The sequence below is a fragment of the Bufo bufo genome, chromosome 3 (genome assembly GCF_905171765.1).
Source record: "Bufo bufo chromosome 3, aBufBuf1.1, whole genome shotgun sequence".
In the NCBI taxonomy this organism is placed as follows: Eukaryota; Metazoa; Chordata; class Amphibia; order Anura; family Bufonidae; genus Bufo; species Bufo bufo.
This window is the reverse complement of record NC_053391.1, coordinates 106,283,175-106,306,510: the sequence shown is the minus strand read 5'-3', so window position 1 is coordinate 106,306,510 and position 23,336 is coordinate 106,283,175. Positions and strand designations below refer to the sequence as shown.

At 43.8% G+C, this 23,336-nt stretch overlaps 1 long non-coding RNA gene across 1 annotated transcript; it reads left to right on the top strand.

Moving 5' to 3' along the window:
* Window positions 1-12,407: 12,407 nt before the first annotated feature.
* Window positions 12,408-13,110, top strand: LOC120993250. Its single transcript, XR_005777179.1, has 3 exons — window positions 12,408-12,546; window positions 12,867-12,922; window positions 13,093-13,110. It is a non-coding gene; the product is annotated as an uncharacterized LOC120993250 (long non-coding RNA).
* Window positions 13,111-23,336: the final 10,226 nt, after the last annotated feature.

Genomic DNA, 23,336 nt, shown 5'->3' with positions numbered 1-23,336 from the left:
CCCACCATCCTCTAGACCACAAACTGGGAGTCATCCAGACTTTACATCACCGGGCAGAGAAAATCCCCACCAGCACAGAGGCCAAGGCGAAGGAATTCAAACACTTCAGAGCGGCACTTAAAACTTGTGGGTATCCAGTTTGGGCCTTTGTCAAAACAGAAGGAAGGATAATAAAGAGCACCAAGACTACCAGTGAGGGCGAGAAGCATGACAGACGCAAGAATATGGTTATCCCATATGTAGCTGGGGTGTCTGAGAAACTCAAAAGGATTTTTAATAAACATCAGATCCCTGTCTGCTTTAAACCCAGCAACACACTGAGGCAACAACTGGTTCACCCCAAAGACCCAACGCCTAAACACAAGATGGACAACATTGTGTATGCAGTCCAGTGCAATGAGGAATGCTCAGAACTGTATATCGGCGAAACAAAACAACAACTACATCAGCGTATGGCTCAGCATAGAAGAGCCAAAACCTCTGGTCAAGATTCAGCCGTGTACTTACATCTAAAAGAAACAGGTCACACCTTTGAAGACAGTCAAGTACGTGTTTTGGATAAGGAGGCCGATTGGTACAAACGAGGTGTGAAGGAGGCCATCTACGTAAAAATGGAGGAGTCAAGCTTGAATAGAGGCGGTGGGGTTAGACATCTATTGTCTGCCACATACAATGCTGTCTTGACAACTTTTTTTGGGAAGTCTTTATCACTTATTGACTGCAATTAGGATAATAGAATCAACACCTTTGCCCCCATGCTGGGTATAATGACCTCTGACCCCATGCTGGGTATAATTACCAGATGTTGATTCAGTTACATATTTATTCCCAGAGAATTCTTGTACAGTCACTCAGAATTGAGAAAGCTCGTTGGAAGAACGAGTGAAACGTTTTCAAGAAATCTACAGTACGTCCAGTTGCCTTGATTTATTCTTTACAGATATATGTCCTCTTGTAGCAGTTTTTCTTCTTTTAAATATTTTCTTCTCTTTTACCTTGTTGATTCCCTTTATGTATTTAAAAGTTTCTATCATATCCCCTCTGTCTCGTCTTTCTTCCAAGCTATACATGTTCAGGTCCTTTAACCTTTCCTGGAAAGTTTTATCCTGCAATCCATGTACTAGTTTAGTAGCTCTTCTCTGAACTCTCTCCAAAGTATCGATATCCTTCTGGAGATATGGTCTCCAGTACTGCGCACAATACTCCAAATGAGGTCTCACTAGTGCTCTGTAGAGCGGCATGAGCACCTCCCTCTTTCTACTGTTAATGCCTCTCCCTATACACCCGAGCATTCTGCTAGCATTTCCTGCTCATCTATGACATTGTCTGGCTACCTTTAAGTCTACTGAAATAATGACCCCTAAATCCCTGTCCTCAGATACTGAGGTTAGGACTCTATCACTGATTTTATATTCTAATCTTGGGTTTTTACGCCCCAGCTGCATTATCTTGCACTTATCAACATTAAATTTTAGTTGCCAGATTTTTGACCATTCCTCTAGTTTTCCTAAATCCTTTTCCATTTGGTGTATGCCTCCAGGAACATCAACCCTGTTACAAATCTTTGTGTCATTAGCAAAAAGACACACCTTACCATCGAGGCCTTCTGAAATTTCGCTGATAAAGATATTAAACAATATGAGTCCCAGAACAGATCCCTGAGGTACCCCACTGGTATCAAGACGGTCTGAATATACTCCATTGACTACAACCCTCTGTTGTCTGTCCCTCAGCCACTGCCTAATCCATTCAACAATATGGGAGTCCAAGCTCAAAGACTGCAATTTATTGATAAGCCTTCTATGTGGGACAGTATCAAAAGCCTTACTAAAGTCTAGATAAGCGATGTCTACTGCACCTCGCCATTTATTATTTTAGTCACCCAATCAAAAAAATCTATAAGATTAGTATGACATGATCTCCCTGAAGTAAACCCATGCTGTTTTTCATCCTCTCCTTAAGTATGGTTTCCATTAATTTCCCCACTATTGATGTCAGGCTTACTGGCCTATAGTTGCCCGATTCCTCCCTACTACCTTTCTTGTGAATGGGCACAACATTTGCTAATTTCCAATCTTTTGGGACGACTCCTGTTACCAGTGATTGGTTAAATAAATCTGTTAATGGTTTTGCTAGTACACCGCTAAGCTCTTTTAATAGCTTTGGGTGTATCCCATCAGGCCCCTGTGACTTATTCGTATTAATTTTAGACAGCTGACCTAGAACCTCTTCCTCTGTAAAGACACATGCATCAAAAGATTTATTAGTCTTCCTCCCTAACTGAGGTCCTTTTCCTTTGTAAAAACTGAACAGAAGTATTTATTGAGGCAGTCAGCTAGTTCTTTATCTTCCTCCATATACCTTCCTTCTTTTGTTTTTAATTTGGTAATTCCTTGTCTTAACTTCCTTTTTTCATTTATGTATCTGAAGAATGTCTTATCAACTTTTTTTCACTGACTGAGCTAATTTCTCTTCTGCCTGTGCTTTAGAAGCTATTATAACTTGCTTGGCCTCTCTCTCCCTAATCTTATAAATTTCCCTGTCATCCTCGTTTTTTTTTATTTATTTTTTTATAATTACTAAATGTTATCTTTAAATGATTTTGGCCACTTCTCCTGAGTACCACAGTGGTCTCTTCCTTTTTTTTGCTTTTACTGACTAGCCTAATGCAATTATCTGTTGCCTTCAATAGTGCCACTTTTAAGTAGTCCCATTTCTCCTGGACTCCATTGAAATTGTTCCAATCTGCTAGGGACTCGTACACCTCTAATCTAATTTTAGGAAAGTAAATTTTTCTAAACTTTAAGGGCCAGATTTATTATTACTCTGACAGCTCACTCCACTTTCACATATGGCTAAAGTCAGTTTTAGCCAAGTCAGATTTATGATCGGCCCTTTAAAGGGGTATTCCCACTTTGCTTTTTCAATCTTACCAGCAGTAGATGTCCTGATAACTTCCTGGTTTGGCTCAGGCAGTTGAGTGAAGGCCGGCCACGCCTCCTCATGACTCACCCTGAGAGTTCAGTCCTTGCGTGCTCGTTCATGTGGATGAGACATCATTCTGGGAGATGGGAAGTTCGGATCTTTTTCATGAATCGGATCTTCGGTTCACTTCCTGAGCCGGCAGAAGCAAGTGAACTGAAGATCAATGCGCATGCTCAGTTCATCGAATCTTCGGTTCACTTGCTGAGTCGGCTCTCAAGTGAACCGAAGGTCAGGAGGGACTCGCTCCTGGCAAACACAGCTCTGCTGCAGTGAATGCAGTGGAGCAGACTGGGATGTAATTACACTGTATAGTTATTGCAGGTATTTAGATAATTGTCTAAGAGTTTATTAGTTAAAAGAATCCTGTCACCGAGTCCCTGCCAGGCTTCCTACTCTGCTACATTGCTGCAAGCACCCTATACACACACAGCTCTGCTACATGCAATACTATACCCCCCTATAGCACCCTATACACACACAGCTCTGCTACATGCAATACTATACCCTCCCTATACACACACAGCTCTGCTACATGCAATATTATACCCCCTATAGCACCCTATACACACACAGCTCTGCTACATGCAATATTATACCCCCCTATAGCACCCTATACACACACAGCTCTGCTACATGCAATACTATACCCCCCTATACACACACAGCTCTGCTACATGCAATATTATACCCCCTATAGCACCCTATACACACACAGCTCTGCTACATGCAATACTATACCCCCCATAGCACCCTATACACACACAGCTCTGCTACATGCAATACTATACCCCCCTATAGCACCCTATACACACACAGCTCTGCTACATGCAATACTATACCCCCCCATAGCACCCTATACACACACAACTCTGCTACATGCAATACTATACCCCCCTATAGCACCCTATACACACACAGCTCTGCTACATGCAATACTATACCCCCCCTATAGCACCCTATACACACACAGCTCTGCTACATGCAATACTATACCCCCCCATAGCACCCTATACACACACAGCTCTGCTACATGCAATACTATACCCCCCTATAGCACCCTATACACACACAGCTCTGCTACATGCAATACTATACCCCCCCTATAGCACCCTATACACACACAGCGCTGCTACATGCAATACTATACCCCCCCTATAGCACCCTATACACACACAGCTCTGCTACATGCAATACTATACCCCCCTATACACACAGAGCTCTGCTACATGCAATATTATACCCCCTATAGCACCCTATACACACACAGCTCTGCTACATGCAATACTATACCCCCCTATAGCACCCTATACACACACAGCTCTGCTACATGCAATATTTTACCCTCCCTATAGCACCCTATACACACACAGCTCTGCTACATGCAATACTATACAACCACCCCCCACCCACGGACTTGTCAGAAGACAGGGAGCCGCAGAGCAGGAAGCCTGGCAGGGACTCGGTGACACGTCTCTGACTCATTTGATTCTTTTAACTAATAAACTCAGACGATTCTCTGAGTCCCTGCGAATCCCCCTGTGCTGTGAGTCACTGCTGGACTGCTGGTTGCCTCTGATTGGTTGGAGGGTGTGGAGGGGCGGGGCTAGCTTCCACTGTTGGCTCCTATTACACTGCCTGCTGCTGCCTCTATGCTAATCTGACTGAGCTGTTTCACTCGTGCGCGCTCACAGTGTGAGTGAGAGGCCGGCTGCAGGATTGCAATAGAAACCAGTGCGCAAGTGCGGCATGGATGCGGCCGGCGAGATGTGGCCGTATCCATGGGATACCAGCACAAACACAGGGGAGTGAAAGGAGCATTTTTAGGCTGAATGGTATGTTTTTTTTATTACATGTATTATAAGAAATGTTCAGTGGGGGGCAATGATTTAATGTAACCCTATTTAATGAAGTGGGAATACCCCTTTAAGACTGTAATAAATGTGGTTTGACGGTAGCAGTTTATCCCTCAGTAAGCAGCTTTACAAAAGTCGCACATCTTTATGAAAAAGTCGCACGTTTTTACGAAAAAGCATGTTCTATTAAAAAGTCTCATAAGATAAGCATGGTCCTCACTGGAGTGAAATTGCGCATTTTTTTGCGACTTTTTTGCGACTTTTTAAATAGTCCCAATAGTAAATCTGTCTAGAGATTCATTTACATAAGAAAACACGCCCACTTTCAGAAAACTGGCGAGCATAGTGCAGAGCAGAAAAAAGTCGCAAATTTGTGCACAGGTTTAGCGTTTGCGCATTTTTTTGCGACTTTTTCACTCCATTATTCTGACTTGAGCTAATGATAAATCTGGCCCTAAAACTTTTGTTTTTGTGTGGAGTCACTGTACTTATAGTAAACCACACTGACTGGTGATCACTAGATCCTAAGCTTTCCCCTACAGTAATATCAGATACCAAATTCCCATTTGTGAATACTAAATCTAAAATGGACTCCTTCCGGATTGGCTCCTCAACTACTTGCTGTAGAGATAATCCCAGTAGGAAATTTAGAATATCTGTACTCCTGGCAAAACTAGCTATTTTGGTTTTCCAGTTTACATCAGGAAGATTAAAGTCTCCCATAATGATAACTTCCCCTTTCAATGTCATTTTAGCTATTTCCTCAACTAATAGATCATCTAATTCTTTGACTTGGCTAGGTGGTCTATATATCACACCTACATAAGTTACCTTATGATTATCAAGCTGCAACGTAACCCAAACTGACTCTAAATTGGTCTCGCTAACTTGTATTAGATTAGATTTTATGCTATCTTTCACATACAGGGCCACCCCTCCTCCTTTCTTGCCTTTCCTGTCTTTCCTATATAGAGAGAACCCTGGTATTGTTATATCCCAGTCATTACTCCCATTGAACCACGTCTCAGTAACAGCCACTAAATCTATATTCTCAGATGCCATTATAGACTCAAGTTCATCGATCTTATTCCCTAAACTGCGAGCATTTGTAGACAAGACTCTGAGCTTGTCATTTCTTAACCTATGTGCTACTGGCATCTTCTGGCATTGTCCGAGGCGCAGTCGGACTGCTGGATTATCACTCTTTTGCCCCCCTTTCTTAGTTTAAATGCTCCTTAGCAAATACTTTGAACTGTTCACTGAGGACATTCGCTCCCTTGAGAGAAAGATGCAAACCATCTTTCTTGTACAGTTCTTTTCCATTCCAACGAGAGCTAACATGAGACACAAACCAAACCCTTGGTTCAGAGACCATTCACCAAGCCATACATTGAATTCCTTAATGCGCATCTGCTTGTCATGCTGAAGGTTATGCACAGGCAAAACTGCAGAGAATGAAACAGTCGATGCAACCTCCCGTATATCATTACCAAGTCTGTGAAAAGCTTACTTCACCTTTAAAACCTCATTGCAAGTCAGATAATTTGTCCCAAGATGGACAATAACATCCACCTTCCTTTTCTGCTTTGCTTGCCTAACAATATTAAAGATACGTTGTCTGTCCCTGCTAGCGATAGCACCAGGGAGAAATCTCACAAAACCATTTTCCTCAAACTTCACACATCTTATGATAGAATTGCCCACCACAGCTGCTTACTATCAGTCCTCACCTTATCCTTTTTGTCTTTGGCTGCAGTATTGCATACTTTAGGCATAGGAGATGATTGTTCCTCACCCACTGTGCCTGAGCCATCCTCCATGTTGCTCTTGCACTCCAAAAGTGCTGCAAATGAATTATGGAGAGCCACAGGCTGTGGGACATGTCTTCTATCCTCAACTCTAAGTCTACCAGAACCTGCAGTAACCCATCTTCTATTTCTAGGGAGCCTCTGTGGCAGTGGCATTGCAACATTCCCAGCCTGAGTTTGTTTAACAGTTGATTTACAAATTTCAGATTTCAAAAATGCAATTTCCTGGTGCATTACGGAGAGCTGTCTACAGAACAGACAGCATCCAAACCTCCGAAGAGTGGAACCTGAAATAAAAGCACAGCAATTCCTGCACAGAAGCAGGTCTGCCATTTTAAAGAGGGGAAAGATTTTGAACAACAAAACCTACTTTTTTAGATTGTATCCACCTCCAGATTACCTCCTGAATATCTCCAATGCACTTATAAATGCTGCACTTTGAGAATGCTGCAAGCAATAGCTATCTTACCCTTAAAAGTAGGGAAGGGGCTATATGTTCTTGATAAAGAAGCAGCATCCTGAGCACACCCCGTTATAGTTAATGGCGCCTGCTCCGTTCTTTTACTTTAAGATTTGTGCTCAATTTAGCACTTCCATTATATTTGTTCTTCTGCTCCGGTGAAAGCAGAAGACCAGAGTGTGATAACGCTCTTGTGAACCCCACCTAACAGTAAAGCCTGTATTTAGAAGATGAAATAATAGTGCTGTGCCCTCTGTATATCTTTTACCCTTCTCTCAGTGCTTAGTTAACGCCCTGTCCATTCATATAATGCACATATAGGTCTGGAATTAAGTTATACGTTTAGTGAGTGTTTGTGAGTAGGTATGTATATAGAAGAGTTGGCAACTCTCCTGAAACATACAGGAGGCTCCCAAAAAGGGAAGACCTCCTGAATTCCTAGAGGGGTTTGTAAATCCCCACACAGGGCATGAAAGACATATCATAAAAAAGGGGTGGGGGCATACATGGAAGGTGGAGGAGTCTTAGGAAAAGGAGTGTGTCCACAATTTTCAAAAATTTCAGGGTGCAACCACTTATTAATACTGGCAGATATGCTAGTGTAGGGTGCAACAAATCCTCCGGAATTATTTTAAAGCAGTGTATGAGTCCATATGTCCCCCAGTGTGTGGTGGAGGAAAGCTTTGCTTTAGTGGGTCCCAAATAAATGGAGTACTTTGTACTTCTGGAACCCTTATTCTATTCCTACCGCCATATGAAATGGCATTTGCCGGCTCCATCCTGATCAGGAAACCATTCTTCTACTGAACATCTTATGTCCCGCACTCTCCTTTGATATACTTTCAAGTGTGAAAAAATATCATGTAAAACAGGCGGGTGGTCAATGATTCTGCAACACTCAAATGAGTTCAAAACTTAGTGGAAGACTAAGGAGAATACTGAACCAATGAGGATATGGAGTAATTTGAAACATAGCTTTTACTAGTTCCAAAAATAAAATAAATGAGGCTCAAACGATTAACCATAAACTGGTAATAAGGAAAAAATAAAATCTTACCACCTCTGGCGTGTGTTGCTGATTCTTTCTTTCCAAGTCCAAAGGGGTAGTAATTATCCTGAAAATCCTGGATCTTTCTGTCCGTAAATAATAATATCTTGAAGGGACGCTGTGATTGTTAAAATTTTACATAGGGACAATACCTATCTTACCCTTAAAAAACCCTATGTGTAAGTAGGGAAGGGGCTATATGTCCCTGCCTCACAAACACAGAGCACCCGCCCCATGGGAATAGAGTGAGGGCTTTTTAGGGATACGGCCACTGAAGGGACAGATTCCGGACGATTTCACCCCTATCGGGGCGGGTGCTCTGTGTTTGTGAGGCAAGATTTCCAGGATAATTACTACCCCTTTGGACTTGGAAAGAAAGAATCAGCAACACACGCCAGAGGTGGCAAGAATTTATTTTTGAGCCTCATTTATTTTATTTTTGGAACTAGTAAAAGTTATGTTTTAAATTACTCCATATCCTCATTGGTTCAGTATATTGTATGGTTTTGAGGAGATTTTGCTGTTGTAATACTTACCAGCTTGTGTGATAACTTGAAGACTAAGGAGCAGCATAACACTGGCAGGGCCGGATTTGCATAAAAAAATCAACTCTGGCACAAATAAAAAACCACCAGCCTCCTCCTCCAAGATATAGTGTCAAAATAAATGCCTACAACCTGAATCTCTGGCTTTATATTAGGAGTAATCTGGATAGGAGAGCGTCAGGGGTGGATTGACCATAGACCTTACAGGGAAATTTCCTGGTGGACCGATGCCCAGAGGGCCAGCCAGTGGATGTTTTTGGGGATGTATTTTGTGCTTCTGGCAGTAATTTGTGATGGACTGTGGTATTTGGCTCTGTTGGGGTGGTATAATGTGCCACAATATAGTATTGCTGGCCCTGCCCTCCATCAATTTGGACCCAGTTACAAAACAGGGTCACTTTTCTTATTTTTTCCAAGGCCACTTTAAGTTCCCAGTCTGCCTCTAGAGAGCAGTGATAAGACAGGTAACAGTTTCACCCCCAGTGCCATCTGCAGAAACCAGATACCTTCATGGTGCCTTCATTTACTAAATGGAAGAGGCAGAGGGGCAGATATAGCAGCAGGTTTGGTCACCTAGTGATATTGTAGTGTGTGATCTGTCATTGTATAACTAAGAGATTCTGCCATTTATAAAGTATATAATACTAAGGACCAATCATTTTCATGCATGTGTGATGATGACACAACATCGATGACATCACAGAAACTAGTGAGGAGCCTGAGGACCAATCAGATTCAGGCATATGTGATGACATCACAGAAGCTAGTGACATCACCAAGTTCTGAGTCTAGGAAAACCACTGGCTGACTTTACCTTGGCCAAATTAACTGTGAATACACAGAGAGACAGATTGGCTTTTGCTTTTGCTGAGCAAATATTTTCTTTGCATCATGGAGATCCAGGGTTTGGCATTCTTGCCTATCCTCTTGTCCATATGGATGCTATTAGGTCTCTGTTCCACGACCACCATTACTGTCATCTTAGGCCATTCAAAATATCCATACATCAGGTAAGAGGGTACGGGGGGCAGAATCCTTACTGTGTAGTATAATTATTAGTATTACTGCGGTATAATTCCTGTGAGGGTATTATTACATTAGAATTACTATTATTATTAGTGCATGAGGGGCTCCGATATGTTCCTGACTGGAAGATATTGGAAAAGTTCTCAGCTTTTAACATCGGCTTGAGGAATTGGCTAGTATTGTCAGTTGCGTATCATTTTGGTGCATTTTTTGCAGTGATTTGGATTATTAATAAGCTCCATCTTATTGTTCATGTAGTAAATATCACAATGACTGTAAGTCTATAGTACATCAATGTGTACACTATCAAGGTCATAATAATAATAATGGTGGTGATGATAGTAATAATTATTCATTTCTTAACGAGTTTTACCCAGTTCCTCTGCTTCTCCGCAGGGACCATATCACTGGGTGTATTGGGGAAGTAATAGATATACACTCACCTAAAGAATTATTAGGAACACCTGTTCTATTTCTCATTAATGCAATTATCTAGTCAACCAATCACATGGCAGTTCCTTCAATGCATTTAAGGGGGTGGCCCTGGTCAAGACAATCTCCTGAACTGTAAACTGAATGTCAGAATGGGAAAGAAAGGTGATTTAAGCAATTTTGAGCGTGGCATGGTTGTTGGTGCCAGACGGGCCGGTCTGAGTATTTCACAATCTGCTCAGTTACTGGGATTTTCACGCACAACCATTTCTAGGGTTTACAAAGAATGGTGTGAAAAGGGAAAAACATCCAGTATGCGGCAGTCCTGTGGGCAAAAATGCCTTGTGGATGCTAGAGGTCAGAGGAGAATGTGCCGACTGATTCAAGCTGATAGAAGAGCAACGTTGACTGAAATAACCACTCGTTACAACCGAGGTATGCAGCAAAGCATTTGTGAAGCCACAACACGCACAACCTTGAGGCGGATGGGCTACAACAGCAAAAGACCCCACCGGGTACCACTCATCTCCACTACAAATAGGAAAAAGAGGCTACAATTTGCACGAGCTCACCAAAATTGGACTGTTGAAGACTGGAAAAATGTTGCCTGGTCTGATGAGTCTCGATTTCTGTTGAGACATTCAAATGGTAGAGTCCGAATTTGGCGTAAACAGAATGAGAACATGTATCCATCCTCTGATGGCTACTTCCAGCAGGATAATGCCCATGTCACAAAGCTTGAATCATTTTAAATTGGTTTCTTGAACATGACAATGAGTTTACTGTACTAAATTGGCCCCCACAGTCACCAGATCTCAACCCAATAGAGCATCTTTGGGATGTGGTGGAACGGGAGCTTCGTGCCCTGGATGTGCATCCCTCAAATCTCCATCAACTGCAAGATGCTATCCTATCAATATGGGCCAACATTTCTAAAGAATGCTATCAGCACCTTGTTGAATCAATGCCACGTAGAATTAAGGCAGTTCTGAAGGCAAAAGGGGTCCAACACCGTATTAGTATGGTGTTCCTAATAATTCTTTAGGTGAGTGTATAGCAGGGCAGGTAAAAGTACATAAATTCTCCTCTGCTCTTGATGAGATATTTCCGACTTATGTCCTAGTAACTTCCAATATTTTGCTTTATTTCACAGTAACACGGGAGAAGAGTTCCCCGAATCGGTGGTCTTCACAGTCGTCTTCATGGTTATATCCATTGTAGGTAAGTGGATGCAGCTTCCTATAGGGAGACTACATGATGAAGATCTCAGTGACTCCAGATCTATGATCACTATCCAGCACTGAGCGGTGGCCATCACTAGAGATTGTAATCATCATTGGCTCCTGAAGGTTATTGCAAGTGTTTATAGAAATGACCTATGGAAATCTCTGGCTGGTAATATGTATTGTCTATTTCAGGAGCTGGCATCACTTCCGTCAAATACAGGTTCATGATCATTCATTCTGAGCCATCAGAGAAGCGACATATCATCGGCCAGAGAATCCTCTATGCCATGGGATGGCTTGCGTGTATTGAGACAGCCTTGACCGGCGCATTTTCGGTTAGTCAGATTTTATATAAAGTATAAATACACAGAAGAATCAGAACAATTACATGTAGAGGGGTCAATGCTTGGGCCCGGTGTTACATATATACTGGGCTGGGGCCCTATTTAGTGTTTGTTCCATAGAAAACATAGGGGCGGAATTTCTATTTGAAAATGTGCATTTTGCACCAAAAAACTGGTGTCAATGTGTAGCATCACATTTGCCAAGTGTTTTACACACTTTGCTAAGCTTTTTATGCCTTGTCCGATAAGGAGGAGTGTCGCCTAAAGGAAAGGGGTGTGGCCTAAATGCATCTTCATGTGCGACAAAACGCACCCAAATTTTTTTTTGTAAAACTATAGAATATAAGACACATTTCTGTCCTGAATCTGGGTCCATACACCAGAATAGTAAATTTGTCTAATAACAAGACTGTAATTCGTATTCTTAGTGTAAATTGTGACACTATTAGTAAATCTCCCCCATAGTGTCTGATGCTCAGTGGCATAGTGCTGAATGAAGCATACATTACCATGATATTCCCTGGTAACTATCCTTAGGTATTACTGCCCCTGTGTAATTGCACTCCACCTGCGGACTCTGCTCTTCTGCATTCTCAGATCTCCATAACGAGCTCATTGTGACATTTATATCTCTCTCTACATTCTAGTTGAAGACCAATCCCCTCCTCCACAGGATCAGCGCAGGAGTGGCATTTTTCAGTTTTGCCATTTACAACCTGTGTCAATCTGTATGCCTGTACAAGAGATCCCTCAGCAGTCGTTGCATGTGCCACATTAGACTGGCATCAACCTTGGTGACCATTGTGGCACTGCTAATCTGTATCCTTTTATAGCCGGCTGGTACAATTATTTGTGTGGATATATTTGCATTTTAAGTTATTAAGAAATACAAGTTACATTTTAATAGCATTTTGGTTTGTCCCAAGCGGGAGTTTTTGGGCGTTTTGGCCTTAGTATATCTATATTGATTTCCCTAAGACCTTCCAAGTGGATAACAATATACGTCTTAATGTTGTGTGCTGGATACACTGGTGATTATCTGCTTCCAGTGACTTCATTGCAGCATAGATGATAAATGACAGTATAGAAAACACAATATTAATAGACTTCTGTTACTTCTCCTTAACATCTCCTTCCAGTTGCTGTAGGTTTGGGCAGCTTCTTCCTTCTATGTACCACTGATAGCTGTAAAGAGGTGAGTTTATGTCTTAATTCGCCATCTTAAGTAACCACATGTGTCCTATGTAATAGTGATATAGAAACTCTTGGTAGACATGTCATACTCCCACCTAACTCTATACCAGAACCACTGGTGAGTACTGCTGGGCACTAATATCTTCTATTCCATCCCTCTCTCTTCTGCAGATCTTCTCTATAACAGGCATGGTGGGTGAGTGGACGGGATTCTTCGGCTTGACAGTTTACCCTGTCATGAATTATACAGATTTTCAGGTGAGTAGATTATACATGAAGGTCTCATGCACCCAGTAAGCTTTTTAATGATACTATATTGAAGAAAGCCATTTCATGATAAATGTCCCTTTTCTTTTATTCTCAGTGTTTGTCATTAGAGTTGTCCCGAGAAGGCATCTCCATCGTTCTGAGGAAAAAGACCCAGGACCCTGAAAACCCCCAATAAAATCTAAGGTTAAGAACCAGGGGCGGAGTGCCAGGAAGACAACTAAAACCATCTGGACATTGCTGGATTTAATACCGAACATGGCATTTACCGGACTTTCCGCAGTTAGATATATATTTTATCTGCTGCATCAAGAGACAGATTCCAGGCTTGGTCTCTGTTCTCACCACTGGACATGGCATTTACCGGACTTTCCGCAGTCAGATATATATTTTATCTGCTGCATCAAGAGACAGATTCCAGGCTTGGTCTCTGTTCTCGCTACTGGATATGACACTTACCGGACTTTCCGCAGTCAGATGTATATTTAATCTGCTGCATCAAGAGACAGATTCCGGGCTCGGTCTCTGTTCTCAATTCTGGACATGGCATTTACCTGATTGTCCAGAGCTACTTCACATAAAATGTTGACTTTTTACCCCTTTGCCCAGGGGAGGGGCAGTCCTTCAGCCATGGCTCCCTAGAGGTTTCCTCCACTGGGGGTTTTTCCTCTCCTGAGTGTTGAAGGATGACTCTTTGTGAGTTAGGGGTTTTCCATCAACAGGGCCATTTCAAAATTACTGCCCTTTTAATAAATAAAAGTCACCAGATGAGGTAGCAAACAATGTGTCCGTGTCTCTTTATCATTCATTGTAGGCAACTTATTATAACTAATATTACATAATAGAGGATGGGAAACTTCTTGGTGGTGATCTGATCTGTCAGAAGAACTGAAAAATGAAAAACACAACAAATTCTGTCTTTGGAGCATCCATAAGGTCTCTATCACACGGTCAGTATTTTGCATCAGGATTTGCTCATGATTTGGAAGCTAAAAGCAGGAGTGGGTACAAAACACAGAAGTCATGCAAATATTACAATTACAAGTCATCTCCGTTTTGGACCCACTCCTGTTTTCTTTTGGCCTTAGTAATACTGATCAATTACTGACTAAATGCTGGAAAAATAAACAGTGACGTCAACACAAACTTACTGCTGACACCGTCTCCACTCTGTCATGGGGGCCATACTTGTATCACCGTGTAACAGAACTGGTTCTCTAGCAATCTATATGGAATCAGCAGACGGTGTAAAAAGATAGGGCTCTTTCACCCTACAGTAGAATCTTGGGCCACTGTAGGTTAAGTCCTTGACATATAAGGCTGATTCTAAGTGTGAACTGATTCTAAGAGTGACGCCTGTCAACTGCCTGTCATACGAATGCACAATAATTGTTCACTACCACAGCGGACTAGCTAGGAATATTTATGCAATGCACAGTGATGTACACCAATATACACGCACCCTGCAGCCGGCAAATAGCTGATTTTTAATGATCTTCATCACTAATTAACTCTAATCGAATTTGTTGGGAAAATTTGGCGAAGCGTCCGATTCTAATTTTTGAAAACTTCACTCATCTCTAGTAAAAACATATACATGGATAATTTAATATGACCTATTTTAAGGGAGCATTCACATGACTGTATCTGTTTTGAAGACCTTAAAAACGGATACGGTCATGAATACCAGCCTTGTGCATTCCGCATTTGTGGATCAGCACGTCTTGCCCTTTGTTAGAAATGCTTATTCCGGTCTGCTAAACAGATAAGAATAGGACATGCTCTATTTTTTATTTTTTTTGCAGGGCCCACTGTAATGAATGGTCCCCATCTGATCCGCAAAAAATGCTGATCCGATGTGGACCGAAAATACGGTCGTGTGAATGTTCTTTCAGTGTTTCAATGTAGCCTCATGGTTACTTCTGCTGTTTGCAATATCTCTTCTGTTCAGCTTTACTTTATGCATATTTTTGCTCTGTGACAGCATATGTGCTTTACTCTTGCGTGTGACATAACAGTTCATATAATTTGTGTCACTAATTATCTCTGTACTGTGAAATCAATGTGTGTATTATCCAAATACTGTGACATCATGTACATTATTCCATCATTGTGTACATTGTTTCCGTACTGTGACATCATTATGGGCCATTTGTAAATATGTGGCTGGTCTAAACTTGGTCCCATTCCAAGTTTTGCTATGGGGCCCCATAGTTATTTGTTACAATCCTGCAGCTGATATTGTAAGTTACTACTACTGACCATGCTGTAGGTGGCTGAATACACTCCAATGACTTAACTTTTAGTTTTTGATAGAAGGGATTCCAAATGGTGTACCCTTCTCCACAATGTCCATATCCCCTAGTAGGACATAAAATGTTTGAGACAACTACTTTAAAATAAGTGTGTCATCAGCAAAATTACCTATTGTTTAAAGGGGTTATCCCATGACTAATGTAACAATTTTAATTAGACATCATAGAAAAAATGACTCTTTCTAAGAAAGCCATAACCAGCCCTGTACCTCACATGGATCCAGAGATCACCCATTCATTGCTCTGCTAGACTTATATCAAGCTGACAGCTCTAGGGGAGTGTCTCTTCTGCTGCAGAGCTCAGGAGGCAGTTGGAGGATGAAACTGAGCATGTGCGGCCATCTCAGTGAGCAGGTCAAAGAAATAAGAGAAAAGTAAACAGCAGGTGGCGGTATGCAGATAGATTTTATTGAATAACTCGGTGGCTATGGAAAATCTTTGATCACATGCAATTACAAAAGTATTCAGATCCAGGTCCTGGTTTGAAGAGATGGCCTTGTGGTTTGCCCGGCAGTTGGTTCGCGGCAAACTTTGCTCGATATTCGCGCCCGCCAATTCTTTTACATTGTAAAGAACTTTTGTAGTGTCCCACTAAGTAACTGTGGGCACTACTCAAGGGTCAATTGGGTCACGTTGTTCCCCACCTCTTGTGGAACATGGTCATGGTATTTTGTATTGCATTTTAATGTATGTTGTCATATTATCCCCTGTGTACCAGGCCTGTTAGGGGTGTAGTTCCTCCTCCTAGGCAGTAGAGGGAGCTAGGGAACCCCCTAGTATATATAGTCAGGTCCAGTTCAGGGAGAGGGTGTGTGTGGTTAGAAGCCAGTGTTGACTTTAGCTAGAGAGTAGCTGAAGATCAGCTTCTAACATGCAGCTAGATTGCCCAGGTTTCTAGCTTGCATCCAGGAGAAGAAGTTGCCTCCTGAAGATATCTAGCACCTTGAAAAGTACAGAGCAGAGCCACTTTTATCCAGCCAAGTAGAAAGCTGAAGGGCAGAAGGATATTTACAGCAAGAGGATTTATACCAGAGGAAGGTTTCCCTACCCAAGGATAAAGCCAGCTATAGGGCATACGGGCCTTGGAGAAAGCCAGACAGGATCTGAAGAAAGTACAGCCTGATCTGTGAGTGTTATTCCCTCTGAGTATCTTGCAAGAACTTTGCCTGCCATTTATGTGAAGCCTGCCTGTTATCAAAGTCCCTGCATATGGAACTAACTGAAGCCTGTATATAGTTGAACTGTTCAGTAAAAAGGAGTTCTGGTTCACTACAACTGTGTGTACCTCAATTATTCCTACAATAAATCGGTGTGCCACCGTTACCGGCACTGGCGTCACGAACTATAAGGGATCTTGCCACCGGAACACTAAACCTACAACACCCAGGGCACCTCACCTACCACCAGGCCTGGTCCCTATACCCAGAGAGTGTCCCAGAGGATCTACGTGCCAGCCTCTCCATCACTGCTGTACGCCTGCCCAGGGTATATTAAAAACTGTGAGTACCAATAGCAACCCTCGGTCTGTTAACTGTCCCCTGTGACCTCACCATCGCTCACCCTGAAGGACTGGCGTACTGCACTTTGACCCATGACACATCAATCAGGTGGTATAGGACAGACAATTGAAAAGTTTCAGCACATGAACACACCCCCTACCTTATAAATAGACCTGATCTGGCTGCCATTTTACATTCTGTCTTTTGTCAGTGTAGGGAGAGGTTGCTGTGTGGAGCAGGGACAGACTGTTAGGGACACAAATCGCTAGCTAATAGGTCCACAAAAGTCCTTTTAAGGACTAGTATAGGTGTGCTATTGATATGTGTGCAGTACAGAGGGATGTAATACACTTATAATATACACTGCTCAAAAAAATAAAGGGAACACTTAAACAACACAATGTAACTCCAAGTCAATCACACTTCTGTGAAATCAAACTGTCCACTTAGGAAGCAACACTGAGTGACAATCAATTTCACATGCTGTTGTGCAAATGGGATAGACAACAGGTGGAAATTATAGGCAATTAGCAAGACACCCCCAATAAAGGAGTGGTTCTGCAGGTGGTGACCACAGACGGCTTCTCAGTTCCTATGCTTCCTGGCTGATGTTTTGGTCACTTTTGAATGCTGGCGGTGCTTTCACTCTAGTGGTAGCATGAGACGAAGTCTACAACCCACACAAGTGGCTCAGGTAGTGCAGCTTATCCAGGATGGCACATCAATGCGAGCTGTGGCAAGAAGGTTTGCTGTGTCTGTCAGCGTAGTGTCCAGATCATGGAGGCGCTACCAGGAGACAGGCCAGTACATCAGGAGACGTGGAGGAGGCCATAGGAGGGCAACAACCCAGCAGCAGGACCGCTACCTCCGCCTTTGTGCAAGGAGGAACAGGAAGAGCACTGCCAGAGCCCTGCAAAATGACCTCCAGCAGGCCACAAATGTGCATGTGTCTGCTCAAACGGTCAGAAACAGACTCCATGAGGGTGATATGAGGGCCCGACGTCCACAGGTGAGGGTTTTGCTTACAGCCCAACACCGTGCAGGACGTTTGGCATTTGCCAGAGAACACCAAGATTGGCAAATTCGCCACTGGCGCCCTGTGCTCTTCACAGATGAAAGCAAGTTCCCACTGAGCACATGTGACAGACGTGACAGAGTCTGGAGACGCCGTGGGGAACGTTCTGCTGCCTGCAACATCCTCCAGCATGACCGGTTTGGCATTGGGTCAGTAATGGTGTGGGGTGGCATTTCTTTGGAGGGCCGCACAGCCCTCCATGTGCTCGCCAGAGGTAACTTGACTGCCATTAGGTACCGAGATGAGATCCTCAGACCCCTTGTGAGACCATATGCTGTGGCGGTTGGCCCTGGGTTCCTCCTAATGCAAGACAATGCTAGACCTCATGTAGCTGGAGTGTGTCAGCAGTTCCTGCAAGACGAAGGCATTGATGCTATGGACTGGCCCGCCCGTTCCCCAGACCTGAATCCAATTGAGCACATCTGGGACATCATGTCTCGCTCTATCCACCAACGTCACGTTGCACCACAGACTGTCCAGGAGTTGGCAGATGCTTTAGTCCAGGTCTGGGAGGAGATCCCTCAGGAGACCGTCCGCCACCTCATCAGGAGCATGCACAGGCGTTGTAGGGAGGTCATACAGGCACGTGGATTCCACACACACTACTGAGCCTCATTTTGACTTGTTTTAAGGACATTACATCAAAGTTGGATCAGCCTGTAGTGTGTTTTTCCACTTTAATTTTGAGTGTGACTCCAAATCCAGACCTCCATGGGTCGAAAAATTTTATTTCCATTTTTAAATTTTTGTGTGATTTTGTTGTCAGCACATTCAACTATGTAAAGAACAAAGTATTTCAGAAGAATATTTAATTAATTCAGATCTAGGTTGTGTTATTTTTGTGTTCCCTTTATTTTTTTGAGCAGTGTACTTTCTAACATAGAAAGCATATTATAGTGGATTTGTATTGTGCAGCATTGTGAGCGGTTCTGCAGCGATACTACAATTACAAAGAGTGACAAACGCAATTAGAAAAAATAATTATAACTGGTGTGATATACCAGTGGCCCCCAAAAACGACAGATTGAAGCGGTATGTTATATACCAATATACTTTCTTTATAGTGTATTTGGGTACTGCAGCATTTGTTTGCTGTTTTGCTGTGTTCCCTCTGCTACACACAGTGACAAACTGCATTTTAAAAAATTATTATAACTGGTGTGATATACCAGTTGCCCCCCAAAACAACAGATTGAAGCGGGGTGTTATATATAAATATACTTTCATAATAGTGTATTTGGGTACTGCAGCATTTGTTTGCTGTTTTGCTGCGTTCCCTCTGCTCCACACAGTGACAAATGGTACTGGAAAAAATTATTATAACTGGTGTGATATACCAGTCGCCCCCCAAAACGACTGATTGAAGCGGGGTGTTATATACCTTCTTCCACAAACACTGCGCTTCTATAGAGACTTTTGTCACAGGATCATTTAAAAAATGACAGGCAGAGGAAGAGGCAGGCCCTTTCGCAGGGGTGGTAGGGGTCGGGCAGGAGCACCAGGCCGGAGCCTAAGTGGGAAGTTGCAGAAGGTGCGTGCGAATACGTCAAAGGACGCACCAGACTTGGTTGAGTGGCTCACTCAGCCTTCCGCTTCTGCACCCTCCTTATCCTCTCTATCTGCAACCTCTTCACTCTCTGCTGTGTGCACCCCCAAAGACACCACCACCAACACCACCATATACCCTCCGCCTGAGTCACAGGAATTATTTTACGATCCATTACAAGACATTTCCGATGCGCAGCCATTCTTGGCATCGGATCAGGAAGAGGAGGTAGCAACAGCCGCCACTCAGCGGTCTGACGACAGTACCCAGATCAGCCCAAGGAGGTTGGTCCCCGCTGTTGCTGCCTACTCCGTGATCTCTAATGTTAGTGGTGGGGAAGGTGACGTCGATGATGACGTGTCTTGGACATCACGTGGGTGCCCACAAGAGAGGAAGAGGAGGGGAGTTCAGAGGGAGAGATGGACCAGCAGATAGGGAGGAGAAGCAAGCAGAACTTACATTGCACAGGAGGCAAAAAGCAGACTGCAAAAGTATCCAGAGCGAGCCATCTACCATGCACAGTCACATCTGGCGCTCCCAGGATGCCGGCACATGGCTCCGCAGTGTGGGCTTTTTTTAACATGTCCGCTGCTGTCAACACAAGTCGCGGTAAGCCTAACACTCACCTAGGGATGACCGCCTTAAGAAGGCACCTGGCCTCCCATCACCAAGCCCAGTGGGAGCAATGCCATCAGAACCCACAAAGCCACACCCCAGGCGCTCACTGTCCAGCCTCTTCTCCTCCCAATTGTCCTCCACTCCACCTTCCATCGTGCCGTCCTCACATTTATCTGGCAAAAGGCAGGCTTCCATGGCCCAAATGTTCGAGCGTAAAAAGATGATGACGCCAGATAACCCTCTTGCTCAACAGTTGACCGCTAGCTTGTCGGAACTGCTAGCCCGCCAACTACTGCCATATAAATTGGTGGACTCGGAGGCCTTTAGAAAATTTGTGGCCATTGGAACACCGCAATGGAAGGTCCCAGGAAGGTAATATTTCTCCCAGAAAGGCATCCCAGAGCTATATGGCCACGTTCAGCGGCAAGTGAATGTATCTCTGGCACACAGTGTTGGTGCCAAGATACATCTAACCACAGACACGTAGTCTAGCAAACACGGGCAGGGAACGTACATAACTTTTACTGCCCACTGGGTGAACCTTCTGACGGCCGTCAAGCATGTAACCCGTGGCACCCGTGTAGATTTGGTGTTACCACCACGGATTGCATGCAGGCCTGCCTCTTCTTCTCCTCCTCCTACTCCATCCTCCCTCTCCTCTTCAGCTGACTCCTCCTTTTCCGCTGCTACCGTCTCTTCAGCTGCGCCCCCCCCAAGATCCCCAGAACCTATTCGACATGCCAGGTGAGACGTTGCCATGCTGTGCTGCGTCTGTTGTGCCTGGAAGTACCCCAGGGTCCAGGACGTCTTGTGGCAGGTCAGGAAAATCTCTGGCCATTTTAGATCTTACAGGGCCATGGATCGCCTTGCTGATATTCAGCGGCGACACAACCTGCCAGTCAGACGTCTGATCTGTGACTGCCCGACGCGCGGGAACTCTACCTTGTATATGATAGATAGGCTGCTCCAGCAGAAATGTGCAGTTAATGACTACCTGTACGAACTCTGCGGCAGGACAGGTTCTTCGGAGCTTGTTTTTTTTCACCGTGCCAGTGGCTGCTCATGAGCGACGCATGCAGACTTCTGTGGCCATTTGATGAGATCACCAAACTGGTCAGTCGCAGCCAGGCGTACCTTACGCCTTCTTTCTGGAGCGTGTATTGCGTCGGGTCATTGATCAAACTGCCGAGGAGCAGGAAGATGAGGAAGTTGCAATACTTAATGAATTCCCAGGGGGGGCTAGTCCATCTGAGACAAGTCAACAAGAGGAGTCTGAAGAGGAGTCAGAGGAGGATGGTGCCGGGGCGGATGAGGAGGAGCAAGAAGAACATGCTTTAAACCTTTCTGGGATCCCTGGTGTTGTCCGTGGATGGGGGGAGGAGAACGAGGACGACATTATCCTGGATGATGAGCAGGAGCCAGGCCACTACACCGCTTCCAGTTTAGTGCAAATGGGGGCCTTCATGCTCCAGTGTTTTAAGAGGGACCCCCGTATAAAAAGCATAAAGGGCAAGGACCAGTACTGGGTGGCAACGTACTTAGACCCCCGGAACGAACAAAAAATGGCGGAAATGTTACCACCATCACAGAGGGCTGTCAGAATGCAGCACTTCCAGGCCTTGCTTCGAGAAATGCTGCATTCTGCTTTTGCGGGCGCTGGCAGAGGAATTTCCACTCACAGAGAAACAGTTGCGGGTACCAATCCAACAGCCTGCAAGTAGAGGGCGGTTTGAAGATGTGTTGGTCACTTCTGATATGAGATCATTCAGCCAACCCATCAACAGCTGTCCTCCGGATCCAGCCTCAGGGAACGCCTAGACCGTCAGGTGTTCGACTACATCGGGTTAACGGCCGATGTGGATGCTCTGAGAAGCGATGAACCCCTGGACTACTGGGTGGGCAGGCTTGACCTCTGACCAGAGCTGGCACAATTTGCCATGGAACTGTTGGCTTGACCCTCGTACAGTGTCCGGTCCGAAAGGACGTTCAGCGCAGCAGGGGGGGATCGTGACCAATAAGCGCACTCTCCTAGCTCACGACAGTGTTGACTACCTCACATTTCTAAAAATGAATGAGGCATGGATCTCGGAGGACTTTAACACATGTGACCAGTAGACCATGTTGGATTCAAATTCCTCATGACAGCCCACAAATTAGGCATTGAACGGACATAAAAGGCCTTTTATGCCGCTGTATTTACCGAAGACAGGGACCATGAATTGTTATGGGTGGTGGCGCCACCACCCATAACAATTCATGGTTCCTGTCTTAGGTAAATACAGCGGCATAAAAGGCCTTTTATGTCCGTTCAATGCCTAATTTTTGGGGCATGTACTAGTGGCCGACACTTACTTATTTATCCTGTGAACGGCTAATGTACCTCCAGCCACAGAATACAAAGTTCTTTGCTGTCAGGTGAACGTCTGTTGGCTAATTTTTGGGGCCTGTACTGGCCGACAGTTATTTATCCTGTGAATGCCTAATTTTGCTGACTGGAATTGAAAATCAATGGGTCTGTAACTGTTCCGCTAAATTGCGGAACGGATGCGGACCCATTTTACAGACATGTGAATGGACCCTATATGTATTTGACATGTATTCACTGGCTGCTGTCAGTTCTGGCTGATTTAGGCCGAGCTATTACACTAAAAGAGAACAATATTACAAAAACCAAAATAAACGTTATAACTGTATAAATGATTTATATAACTTATTAGAAAAAATAATAATTTTAAGGCAACTTTTCCAATAGCAGGAGCATCTCCTGCACCCCCTTCACGGCCTGGCGGTGTCTCTCCTCCATGGCCTTCATCCGCTCCTGAAAGGCCCGCATATCCTGGCGGTACTCCTTCTGCATTTTTGCCACTTTGGCCTTCAATGTCTTCAGTACTGTTGGGGAAAAAAAAGAACATTATTTGCAATTCTTATTAAACCTTTAAACCTATATTTTGTGGTGCATATGACTTTTTGATCGCTTGCTATTACACCTTTTTGTGATAAAAGTTGTCCAAAAAAAGCCTTTTTGGAGAGATTTTATTTTTTGTTTTGAAAGGTGTCCACCTGAGGGGTTACTTGGTATGATATTTTTATACAGC